The sequence below is a fragment of the Sturnus vulgaris genome, chromosome 6 (genome assembly GCF_052056855.1).
Source record: "Sturnus vulgaris isolate bStuVul1 chromosome 6, bStuVul1.hap1, whole genome shotgun sequence".
NCBI lineage: Eukaryota > Metazoa > Chordata > Aves > Passeriformes > Sturnidae > Sturnus > Sturnus vulgaris.
In genome coordinates, this window is record NC_142248.1 from 34,044,523 (window position 1) to 34,057,944 (window position 13,422).

At 40.7% G+C, this 13,422-nt stretch overlaps 1 protein-coding gene across 3 annotated transcripts in view; it reads right to left on the reverse strand.

The window, feature by feature from the left end:
• Positions 1–8,898, reverse strand: part of DICER1 (dicer 1, ribonuclease III) — a 64,203-nt gene extending 55,305 nt beyond the window's left edge. For 2 of the 3 annotated variants that reach the window (XM_014884463.2, XM_014884461.2), the window contains exon 1: positions 8,612–8,739. The gene's annotated coding sequence lies outside the window, so the exon portion shown is untranslated. Of the gene's footprint in view, positions 1–8,611; positions 8,740–8,832 lie in introns of those variants that run through there. The other variant, XM_088166181.1, reaches the window with a different exon arrangement.
• Between the last annotated feature and the right edge of the window lie 4,524 nt (positions 8,899–13,422).

Below are 13,422 nucleotides of genomic sequence, written 5' to 3' on the forward strand. Positions count from 1 at the left end.
TTCCTAAAGTACCAAAGGAAACGGAAATTTGTAAACATTGTTTACCTCTTAAATCCAACTGGATACAAGAGTTTAGCCCAGACTCAACTGCTCTACTCGTAACATTGAAAAGTACGTTGTTTACATTTTGGACATTCTTGCTTAAAGATCCAATATACTCATCTATGATAAGTTTATCACAGCTGCGTGGTATGACCATTCAATTACATGTTTTAACAAAAACTGCAGTATATTTTTACCATAAATTTGAGTTTAGCCTATGGAGATAAACAAACAAACAAAAACATTAAAACCATGGTTTGGAAAATCTGTATAGCCTAAGCCCACCCCTAGTTCCACTCTGAAGGCAAATTTATGGGGTGGGGAGAAACATCTTATTCAAGCTGGGGGTGGGGGGAGCAGATCAAACAAGAAAGGTTTCCTGATTTGCAAAGGTAACCTACCTTTCTCAACTACTCCAACTTGTTACTTCTCAACTTCCCACATAATTATAGAGCAAGTTCTGCTCTGGATAGTGTGGAGTTCTAAAGCTCTCATTTTAAGTGAGTGATTACAAATCTCCACCAGGTTCACAGTAAACATACTAGAGAATTGTTTGGTTTTGTTTGGGGACAATGACGGTTGCCTTTAGGACTTTGGTTTTTTTTTTTTAAATCAGGAAAATGATTTCCCCTTCCCTCACTAAAATGGAAACACTGAGCGTTAAAGAGTGTTTAAAGCTAATCAAATTATACCCAAGATCTTGAACATATCATTACAAAAAAACCTCACCCCACCACTTTTATAAGAATGGAAAATTGGATAGAGGAAAATATTCATTTTTAATAAAATTTAATAACTTGAAGTTAAATCATTGATTTGTATCTAATTGTATAGTGCCTTGGAACATATAATCACTACGTTTCAGGCAAAAACGAAAATAAGTCCTAGAACTTTAAGCAGTTTCTTGTACAGATTCTTAATTATGGAGTCACAACTACAAATTACCACTAGGTAAAAATGAGACGTTTCAAACTAGGCATAACTTCAGATGTGAATTTTTCAAGCTAATAGCTAGTCTAAGTGTTCCATCTCGATTACTGCACTGATTATAGTTACTTTTATTAAAAAGTTATTTATATCTCAGAATAGTACTTGCTAAAGAAGTGTTAGTAAATCCAACTGCATTTTATTTCATTTTCACAGCATAATTTTCCTCTCACTTTGGTTCTTATCCTGAATTTACCACAGCCAATTTTTATACATGACCCCATGAAACTACTGTCATAACACACTTGTTTATAACAACAGCTATTAACAGTAAGTGAGAAAGTACAAAGTCGATAAAAACATGGTACACTTATTTAAATTTATTGATGAGAAGTAGCAATTTGAGGTTAGTTTTCATGAGACTATAGATCGAAACTGATGAAAAACTAGTTGTCAATGAAGCAACCCCACTGTCAATGCTCCTTCCCTTCTCTAACAGCTTTGACACTTGTCTGCCTTTCCAGGAGAAAAATAGTTCAGGACAATATAACAAGTGATTTTTTTTTCCTTGACCTAGGCAAGTTTCCTACTGGCTCAGCAAGCTGAATTAAGCACCTGATATGGAGCACAGAAGTATTAGAGCTGGCATGAGGAGGAGGTTGTCATCCCCTTTGACAGCCACTTGAACACCTTCATTACAGAAAAAAAGGAAATTGGATTCAACAGGTTTTTGACCGTGTGATTTAAAATCAGACACCAGCTTCTTTTCTCTATTGCCAACTGCTGCTGAACTGTGTTATACTAAAATCAGTAAAAACTCCAAACCCAGAACTCCTTCCTGTGTAGTCCAAAATTATTTAAATGGTGCCAGAGGAAACACCTAGAGGCAGCATATTGCAGTAATGGGATGAACCAATAAAAGGTTTTAACAACTCCTAATAGCTGGCAACGTATACATTAATGGCATACTACTCCAAATGCCTGCCAGAAATCAGCAGCTGCTTCATCATTATGCCAGTCACTACATGCCCTAAAGTCATTCAATAATTCCTTGCAGACCCTCATCAGCTGAGGTAACAACTGGCCAGTAGACAGTCTTAACGAAGCATTAATTTTGTCACTAAAAACTCAGCCTGTATTCAGTTTAGGCAACACAGTCATTAGAAGACCATTTTCCAGACAGCTTACTATTAATCAAGGCAGGTTTAACTTCTTAACTTAAAACATAGCAAAGCATTAACTATGCAAGGATTACAACAGGGAAAACTGCTCATCTCCTGGAAGTTGATCATATGTCTTTCAAAGACCCAGGCAGGTCATAAATGACTTTGGCATTCTTCCAATCCTTTTTTCAATTAAATACTTGAAGATAAAAATGCATTACTTTCCTAAAACCTACACACTTTCTCCTCCAGAGCTTCATCACCCATCATGCCTCAAACTCGTTGCTCTCGAATTGCTCAGTAGGTGGTACAGCCACACTCCTGTGGTGGAAGATTTCATTAACTCAGAGCCTTTGTGACTGATTACACAGCAAACAAATGAACTGATCTATTCAGAATATAAGGATATACTGGGTATACACTTCTGGCAATACCTGGATATGTTTATTTTTTGATTTATAATCTTCGAAAGCATACAGATGGTTTCTTGTTGCCCTGTCACTTACAGCTTGCTATTTTTCTTTAGTGTCAGTGAACTCCTGAGGCCAATGTTGCTAGAGTTCAATATTCTTTAGAAACAATGAACTTTCCTCATATGCTTTTTTAACAAGTTGTAAAAAATTGTAAGGCAGTCTATGAAACCTTGCTGACAGTAACTGCAGAAATAATGAAAAAGATACAAAGGCAATCCCTTGGCTCACAGTAACATGCTTCTGTCACTTCCCCCTTACAGTCTCTGCCATACATGCTGACTCTGTTCATTAAACTGGTAGAAAACATTCATATTCCAATTTTCCTCCTATTTTGTCTCACAGAAACAGGAAAATATAAGCAGAAAGAAGAACAAATGACAAAAAACCACACATCTTGGGGACTCAAAAAACACAGCAGAAACAGATTGAAATGTTTGCTTGTTAGAGGGTTTTCTGTTTTAAGAAGTAGTGTACTTTTTTATACCCGTTATCTATCTCCAACAGTAATTTAGTTTCTACAGTCTTGGCAGTCATTGAGATAGCACTACATCAGACACCAAGAACCATGAAAAACTATCTTCAGTAGCTGGGGGGAAGGGAGGAGCACTGATTTTATTCCCCAAAACAAATTGTACCAGAGGTCATATCCCTTCTTTAACAACTTTATATAGCAAGTTGACAATATGGGCATTTAACTTTGGTTGAAAGATGACAAAAGTTGTAGGTCACTATAAAAAAAATGTACTGACCAGAGCTTTTGCTTGTATTGTAAGCACTAACATTTTTTGTCCTCTTCCAAAAACAAAACCCTAGTAGCCACTAACCATGAAGGTATAGTAAAGCACAAGTTTGCCTGCTCAGAAATACACAGCTTCAGTGAAGAATTAAGTCTTGCTTCAGATTGATCCCAGACACTAATATCCTGAATAAAGAAGAAATAGTATCAATTAATATTATGAATTCATAAAACCCCAGTCAGTAAGTCAGATTAAATACATTTAAATGTTTAAATGTATACAGAATATAAACATCTCGAAAAGGTCTTTTATTTATGCACTTGAAAGTTAAATTCAAAAGAGGAGGTGAAAACAAAAACACCTGAATTAACTTGCCAAAATTAAGTGAGAGGAGTTAGGTCTTCTATGGTTTGAATGCTGTCTAGAATTCAGATCACTTCTAAAAGTTTTTACTACAAACTACAAGGCAACTTCACCTTTAGATAGCTAAGTCTTTTTCATTCACTTCTGCTTGAACAAGAATATATAGAGTGAAAATATAAAAGGCCAGTAACAGTTCAAAGACAGCCGTAAGAAGCTTGATCTAGATCAGAAACAAAGCAGACTTTGCAAACAGAAGAGAAACATGAATTGCAAAGGTAGCCAGCCCAGACATGCTTGCACAGCCAAATCACCTCAATGGAGTTAAACAAATTAACTTTGAAAAGCAAAATGTATTTACCTCACTTCCTAAGGAAGGGAGATTTATGCAATCAGTAAGTGGGCAGGTCTAAAACTCCAATTCAGCTTTCAAAAATAAAATATTTATTAAAAAAATCCTCAATTCTTACATTTAAGACCAACTTCTTTACTGCTACCCAGCTACTTACTAGCATCCCAGCTAAGGAGAAGGCTTGACAAGTTATCAAGAATTAGAATCCAAGAGACAGGCACTGGAAATCAGGCTTTAATAACTAAAATAAGGGGTTGGTTCAAACAGGCATTTGGGGTTGAGGTTTTCTTAATGCTTGTATGTGCATTTGCACAAAGGAAAAAACACAAGGATACTGATATTTAAACCAAACAAAAATCCCAAGGCCAGCTAAAACAGTCCCAAACTGAGCACCTCTGTTTCCAGCAACCAATCCTTCAAGTTAGTAGCCACCCTGCTGCTTTCTCAGATCTCTCACGGTCATTCAACGAACCCAAAGAAATGAATCCTTTATGAAGAATAACAGAATATTTAAGACATGGGCAGAAACTGATCATGCCAGCTTACATTACAGAAGTACTGAGTAACTGACATAAAGGGAAGACAGCACAGTAAACCAGGATTTCCTGCTACCATCAGCAAAGATCAAGAGAGAACAGTTTTGATTTTTCGTCTTGGTAAGAAAGAACTCAGTAGTAACACCCGTGCCAACCAAAACACAGATCACAGACTGACAAGTGTATTGCACTTAAAGGAAGGGCCACAACAAGCAGTACTGAAGTCTCTTGGATCCAGGACAGGAGAAAGTGGAAAATATTGCTCTTTCTTCTCTCCCATCAGAGAACAGCCTTTCAACACCTGCAGGCCTTCAACACCTGTGCAACAACACAAATTCCTTGACACAAGTTTCAATTCTCTGCTTCTTGACTGTACGATTTTGAAGGTGACAAATATAACAGAAAACTGATTTAACTAATGCAATCTGCAATATAGAGCAGAAACAAGAGAATTCCAAATATACTGCTCAGCTTGCAAACTTAAAAAATTATCATGTTACTAGATAAGCATGCAAGAACTACCAAAACCAAGAGTTTACCTAATATAATAACACGGCATACATTAAAGTGGGCACTGCTTTGCTCTCTAGATTAAGTCTTCTAGAATGTTTACTTTAATAACAGTCCTAAAGACACCATACCCCCAATCAACACAATTTAAACACCAAAACTCCAAGTATCAAACACTGTAACTTCAGCTAAAAATTAACTTTTAGTTTTTACTATATATCAACTTTCTTCTCTTCTGGTTTATCGCAATACATATGGATACTCACAAAAGGCTAGTGGATGAGAAAAAATGTCAGGAAGGTATAAAGCAAAATCACGCCTTCTGATCTACTCCAACTATTCTTAACCTTCAGGATATAGCATTCCAAAAGCACACTGCATACATTTTATAGAAGTTCCTGTTTTACACAACCGTGTAATTGTATTTTTACTTTCTTTAAAAGTAGCACTTCCTAAAATATATATAAATAAAACCAAACTTCTGCTATCCGTCTGAAGAAATTACTTGAACACATCAAGGTGATGGGATACAGATGGCGAGTGGTTGGTTACACAGTCAGGCACCAGGACACAGGAGCCACCTTACTGCTCTGCCAAGAACCTAGCACACTCAGTACAGTCCCTTGTTTGTACTAACTACATGAGAGGGAAAAAGAGAGAGAATTATTATTAGCATATTCAGAGAGTATTATGGAACAACAGAACAACTCATCTCAGAATGTTCTGAAGTTCTACCTGCTGCCCGATAGTGATGCCTTTTCACTGGCCCTAAAATCATGAGCCAGACACTGTTAGGTGATAAAAAGGGGTTACCTTCACAAGGATCCTTATGGGAAACACCATGCTGGATGAAAAGCGCTGAAGATGCACATGTAACACAAGGGGGATACAATTTTTATAAGTTTAGCAAATTAGCATAACTGACAAGAATTTCCAATTAGAGACACAAGTGATGAGTCAATTCCTCCCTGGTTCTACCCCTTTCTGAAACTCTCCCCCAGGATAACAAGTAGACTTTGTTCATGAAAATGTGTTTCGACAAGTCATTCTGACCACAGTTCCCAGAGAACCTAAACTTGAACCCCTAGGGCTTGGAGCCACTGAGGAACTTCTTGTGTCTTTCTGTCTAATGGAGAAGGTAAAATGCTAGCTATAAATGCAATAATAGGCTACAGAGATACAAATATATATGCAAAGAAGGCAAAACTCAATTCGATATCAATAGATTAACCCAGGCCCCAAAATAAAAAATCTGTCTGTAGACTTAGCACTTACTATAATGCTCATAACTCCCTAAAGCCCTAAAATCCTTTTCAAAATCTTCCTGAACTCTTGCTCTCACTTATATTCTACAGCTTATCTAAAGAGAAATCAAACTATTTCAGCTGTTTTATCCATTTTTCCTAAAAAACTCTTCCTTCTTTTAAGAATGCATGTGTTTTCATTTTGTTTTGCCAATAATTTGCATTCAGTACAGATCAATGCACATTTGGTCAGTTCATACCGAAAGCCAACACGGGTCAAACTGTGATACTCAGACTCTGAGCACCTGTGCCGAGGCAAATCCATACACTGTGAAAAAGTGGCCAAGTACTTTACTTTACGTTTTTAAGGTGGGAAAGGAGAAATATCTACAGACAACATAACAAACCCCCATGAAAATACACTTGCTTTTGAACTGCAGGTTTTAGGTTTTTTCCATTTGTATGCTAGAAATGATCAAGGTTATAAAAAAAAAGAAAGAAAAAAAATTCTAACTTCTAGAAAAAACATTAGTGTAATGTAACAGACAAAACAGCTTGGTTGGCTTCCCCCTACCAGTAACCAGTGGAGGACATGTATGGAGCTGTATAATTGCACGGCAGGCAGAAGCAGCTTCCACGGACCAGCCACCTTGGTGTTTGCCAAGACTGAAAAGATCCTCTTGATTTTATAGCCTTGCATGAATTTCCCTACAAATCAATTGTTTCAACTGCCTTGTAAATTTCTGGTATACCCAATAGACTGATGCACCATGTCTTTCAGTTAAACACAGTACAAAGGAGTATCACATTTGTGTTCAGCCTGTAGGATACAGAAATCCTTCAAAACAGGAGAAATAAGCAGACAACCAACAACACTTTCCTCTTCTATTTTTTTCATAACTCTCTTTGTGATGTTTGGTATCCCTTCACTGGTATGTTCTTCCTCATGTAAAAGGTCCCATTCAATCTATGCTTCTCTTAGCCTTCCTAAAGCAGAAGAGAAATAAAGAGAAAATACCTAAATTGCATTTAATATTAAACATACGGACTGAGAACAAGTTTATACAATGACATATTGATGTCACTGCCATCTCAGTTAATCATCAATTCTTGTATTAATCAATTTCTGGCCGCCAAGTACTGACCTGCCACTTTCACAGAACTGTATAATCAGGATGCTTTGAAGAACAGCAGTAGCTAATTCAGGGTCTACACTTCTAAATATATATTTCTTAACCCTACCAATTAATAAAGTAACAATCCAATTATTAAACATGTAAAAAAAGCACCTTCCAGCTGAAAACTGCTAGTAGCATCTTCAAACCTCACAGACCACAATGTGGAGATAGACAATAAGAAAGACTCTCTTAAGAGAGGAGTTTAGGAGAACAGTTATGAAATGAGTTTGTATCTGTATGAACTTGCTAAAACAAGCACTACCCCCACCTACAAAACATATGCGTGCAGTCAGCATTTCAACAGAGCAACATCAAAAATACTCAAAGATGATCTGAGGTGTCAAACATCCTCCGGAATGTTAGCAGATAGCTGAGATTTCCTATTCACTTTGAGAGTTACTTTTATTAAACACTAATTTCTGCTTGAGCATAATGCACACAGAAAATACCTTTTAGGATTTTTTGGTCAGATACCAGTATCACCCCCCCATTTTCTACTCATGCGGGCTATTTATATATTACCTAACATAGAAACCAACAAAGTCCTGTGCAAAAATATATGTCTCTTTAACCTTTCACTTTTCAACGGATATTCACACAGCACACAGTCTGCCATAATCACGCTGCCTTCATTTACCCTGCAAAAGGATGAAAAGGAAGCAAAGAAGAGAGCCAAGACACTCTTATATCGCCTTCAACATCAGCACTGCCGAGTTTAAACTCCTTTACTACCCGCCAGTGCTTTCCCCGGACACGGCGGGAGGGCCCCAGAGCCCCCGGGAGGCTCCGGCGCGGCTGCCCGGGGGGTGCCGCTCACAGACAAAGCCGAGTGCGGCCGCAGCGCGGCCCAGCCGTGCGGGCCCCGCCGGCGCCGGGAGAGCTGCCCGGGCCGATCCCGGGACCCAGGCGTCGGCACGGGCGGCCGCTGGGGCGGAGGCGGGGCAGCAGTGCCCGGGCCCCGGGAGGGAGGGACGGACTGCCGCCATCCCATCCCGCTGGCGGCGGCGCCGGGGCCGCGGGAGCTGCGGCCGGCGGGCGCGACACACCCGCGCTCGGCCGCCATGCAGCTCCCGGCGCGCCGTCTCCTACCTGCTCGGACCGGACCCAGCCCGGCGCTTGCCCCTACTACAGGCCGCGTCTCATTGTGCTCCCGCCGCCGCCATTTCCCCGCCGCCGCCGCCTCAGTCCCCGCAGCTGTCAGGTCCCTCCATTCACCTGGGCCCGGGATGGCCTCCCCCTCCCTCCCTTGCCCCTGCGCTACGGCTGGCGCTACGCAAACGGAGCGCCGCCCCCGCCCCTCCCGCCCGTACCAACGGGGGCCGCCCAGCGCCCGCGGCGCAACCCCGCTCCGAGAATTCCTCCCTGCGCAGTCCGCACGCTGCACGTCCCCCACGCTATGAGAGAAAGCAGGCGATTGGCGGCCGCAGCCGGGTAAAAGGTGAAAGGTTCGCGAGGTGGCCAATGGGACGGCGGGATACAGCGACTGCCGGAGAGCCTCTGGGCGCTCACGTGTGTGCGCGCTCCCTCCCCTCCCCCGCCGCAGCGGTGCGAGCGCTCGGCCGTGCCCCGCGGGCGGGCGGGTCTCGCGCGCTGGGGCGGGGGGCGGCGGGCGCGCGCAGAGGGGAGGGCGGCGCCCGCCATCTTGGGAGGGGGGGCGAGCGCTGGGCCTTGTCTCCTTGAGCCACTGGGGGCTGGTTATGGAGAGACGGAGCTGAGGGAATGGGGTTGTTCTATGGCACGGCGAGCCCTAGGGGAAAAAGGTGATCCCTTTTGGCAATGTGGATAGAGAGCAGCGCTGAGCTGTCTCATGACTGTGTAGCAAAATCCCGCCTTTCCACACGTAGGTGGCCATTTCCACCAGAGTCACCTTCCTGCCACAGGCTAAGTGCTACTTTTCCACGGGGGAGCCTTCAGTCCTTAATGGTGCAGGGCCCAGAAGGAGGAAGAAGAAAGGGCAGCTGGAGGTGTTTGGGTTCTGTGGGGTCCCAAGGCAGCATTTCCTTCTGTCACTGCATGAGGCAGATTGTCGCCTGGCTGGACCATTGGTCTCACTCCAGTAACTCTGCAACACTACGTTGAGCTAGTAGATGTTACCACGAAATATTTTTTAAAGTACCCTGAAATGTGTGGGATTAAACAGCTGACTTTTTTTGCCACCACCAAAACCCTTCAGCCAGAAGTGAATGAGTTACATTTGTGTTAAGCCAGAGGAGCAAGTGAGAGTCACAGAATCCACAGAATTCACAGAATGACTAGGTTGGAAGAGACCTTCAAGATTATCAAGTCCAACCCATGCCGTAACACCTCAACTAGACCATGGCACTAAGTGCCACATCCAATCTTTTGTTAAACACATCCAGGGATGGTGGCTGCACCACTCCCGGGGCAGACCATTCCAGTGCTTCTATGGTTGCACGTGCTGGTGGTGATTGGCCTTGGTGCCTAACAAAGAAGATGAGCATAAAATCGATGCCACTTCTGGCCAGCCACTGCCCTTGTAAGTTGTGTAGAAGGCAGTGTGTTTTCAGTGGAAGATCTGTTGCTGGGCATCCAGCTTCCTCCTCCCATCTGCTCTCTACCAGGGTCCTTGCCATTGTAACACAACTGTGCCTACAAAATCAGTATGAAAAAATAAAGCTGACTGGAGCACTTCTAAGGTTCATTTAAAACAACCAGAGTAAAATTACTTCCGATTCAAAGTGATCTAGAGGCCTGGGGTATTATCAAATTAAGTATTTTCTTGGCACAAACCTCTGCTGATTTTTAGAGTACATCTTCTATAATGCCTGCCATTACGTTGTTAAATGTTACAGTACTAGGTATTTTTATAGGATTGAAAGGGCATCCTTCTGTTTCTTTTATGGATGGAAGAATAATTATATCCCATGACAAAAGCTGAGGAAGAAGAGCAGCTGTTCAGTCTTATCCAGTGGGAACTGTCAGAGCATATGGGTCTATTTTTCCAATTTTAGCTGAAGTACTGAAGGAAATTGGCATTCTTGATTCTTTATAACATAAAATAGAGCAGAAAGAAACCCTCCTTATTGCAGGCCATGGTTAAATAATGAATTTTATCCATTTCAAGTAGGTTCAAAGAGAAAGCAAGCAGAATACTTAGAAAACAAAACAGACAAATGCCAGGAGAATTCTGGAAGTTATTTTCTTATAAAATTGGGTGTCTTTTTCCACAGCTATTTCCTCCTTGAGCCTGCCTGCTGACAGGGGTTTTTTATATAAAAGCACAGGATGCAATCTGTGCAGTTCCTTACAATTGTTTCCCCACTACCCTCCCACCATTCTAAGAAACAGATATTTGATGTCATATATTTGTGTAATCAGACCTAACCTTCAGAGTTTAAGCCCATACTAAAAATTTACTTTTATGTTGGTTTCACAAATTCCTTACAGAGATTTTTAAAGTGAAATTAACTCATCAATGTGAGATACAACTGAAAAAATTCCATATATTTCAAACTGGTTGGCATTCAGAGTTCAGTAAAAAAACACACAACCAACCATAAAAACAAAGCAAACAGGCTGTGGGATGAAAAGGACATACTGCCCAACTATTAAAATCTGGAAAAGAATAAGTAACAATGTACCAGTAACCACCTTGCCCATATCTTTAGTACTATAAATACTGATATTTCCTCTATGGAGTAACTGTTGTTAGACAACAAGAAAATAGAGACATTTATCTCCCTTTTAAAAAATCAGTAACGGATGTAGAGTGGAGGCTTTTCTGGCTTTTTTGGTTTTTTTCTCTGTTGACTAAGATTAAAAAAAGATTCTGTTTGGGTTAGAAAAGGGAAAACTGACATTAAAAATCACTTTGTCACAATGAATTGTCTTTGTTCATGCTACAGAGCTCTCTAATCACACTGGTGGGAAGCAGGCGTTTTGGCTCCACTTGTCACATCAGGTTCTGAAATGGACTCTGAAGAGATTCCTTCCTGCGAGACAATGGTGACCTCTGTTGTTCCCTGCTGTTGGTACCAGCCACGATGTCTTCTGCCCTCCTGTCACACACTGGTTCAGTAGCTCACTTGCAAACAAGCTGCACTTACTGAGGAAATACCCAAGTATTACCCAGATATACTCAAATGCCCAAGTGTTGCACTCTAGTTTCTGGCCAGGAAGTGATGTATCTATTCTGCACTCCACTTGGGAAATTTTTCCTTGAGGCTTTCCTCTCAGGAAGCCTTAACTGGCTACAGTTTTCCAGCTCATAGCTGTGAATCATTGCAGGAAGGAGCATTTGCAAACATTTTAAACCACAGTACTAATAATAACACCTGCAAATGTATTATGAGAAAAAGCTGCAGGTATGATTATAGAGAGGGAAGTTGGAAGAAAGAAAGAAACTTTTTTGAACAGATTCCATTTCTAAAACTGAAGCTTAGGCTTTAACAAGGTGTTAGGTTGCATGAATCTTTCTCACCCTAAAATGCATTTTAAAAAAAAATTGGCATGCTTTCCCACTTCAGTGACCCAGAGGATAATTCTGAGGATATTTTCCTCAGTGCAAGAGAAACTTCAGTATTTATTTTTTTTTTTACCTCTTTAAATTGCTAACATGAGGATATGAGCTGATGTAGTTTGGAAACTGACCTCTCTCTCTTCTGGCAACATTTCCCAGGCAAAATTCTCTGCTTTTTCCTTGGATTTCTCCAGACTGATGACGTCCTCCATCATCTTCTACTTACAGTCTCTAGAGTGTCTGTATCACAGTGACACATCACTAAAGAAACTAAACAAATTTAAGTCACTGGTAAGGAAGAAGGATGGAGAAAAATAAATGTTCTGTTAGGAAAGAAATCTCTTTTTGACCCCCTATAGCTACCAATGGATTTAAAAAAAAAAAAAGGAACACAATTTATGTCAATCCCAAGATTTTTATTCAACTCTTGAGCTTTTAATTGTGTTGGCCGTTCTGGAATGTCTCACAGAAAGAGAATATTTTTAAACCAAAATTGGCTTCCAACTCCTCTAGAAATAATTTTGGGCTTATTTTGATGCCATCAAACCTACAAAGGGTTTGGATGCTGTGATTAATTTTTCTATAGATTTAGAAATACATCAAAAATAGAAAAAGGAGGGAGTCACAAAAAATTTTGGTGTGACTAAAAATGTCTGAACATAGGCAGCACGAAGGAAAAGTTTTGCTCAGGTTTACTGATGATGTCAGCCCTTGATGAACTGAGCACTGCACTGTTTCCTTTCAGGTTTGGGTCAGTAGGGAATCTGAGGAGCAAGGGGGAAAGGCTCTTCTTTTCTACCTTTTCTAAAAATGGGTGTAAGGTTTCCTTCTTACCAGTCACCTGAGGCTTCACCTGATGGGTTTTTTTACTGAAAGAGGGGAGCAATTTCACAATTAGCTGCAATGGCACAGTACAAAAGATCTGTCATACAACAGTTAACAGAAGTTTCTAATGTCCTTGAGATATACCCTTGTTAATGTTCATTTATGCCCAAGAACCAAGAAATACCACTTTACAATGTATAAATCTATATTTATGTAGATTCTTGACAACATGCAGAGTGATAAATCTGTTCCCCAGGGTACAGAGCAACCATAAAAAAGAAATGTAAAAATAACCAATTTGAAGTATTTACAGCAGATGGAGCTATACATTTTGCTTTGATTATATGTTATATGATATTCCAAGATAAAGTGTAGTTTGCCAAGGACTGTGGTAAGCCAGTGGTACTGTCTCACCAAGGAATGGAGGTAGTCACAGAAGGCATCTCATAAATTGCTGCAATTAGCTCTCCTGGAAATAATCCTTGTAACATCAGTAGAAATAGCCCCTCAAGGAAAGATTATCGCTGTATTGTGGTGTCTCAATAGAGATCACAGCTCAAGTCAAAGGCTTTGCTATATCTACTCACCAGTTTGA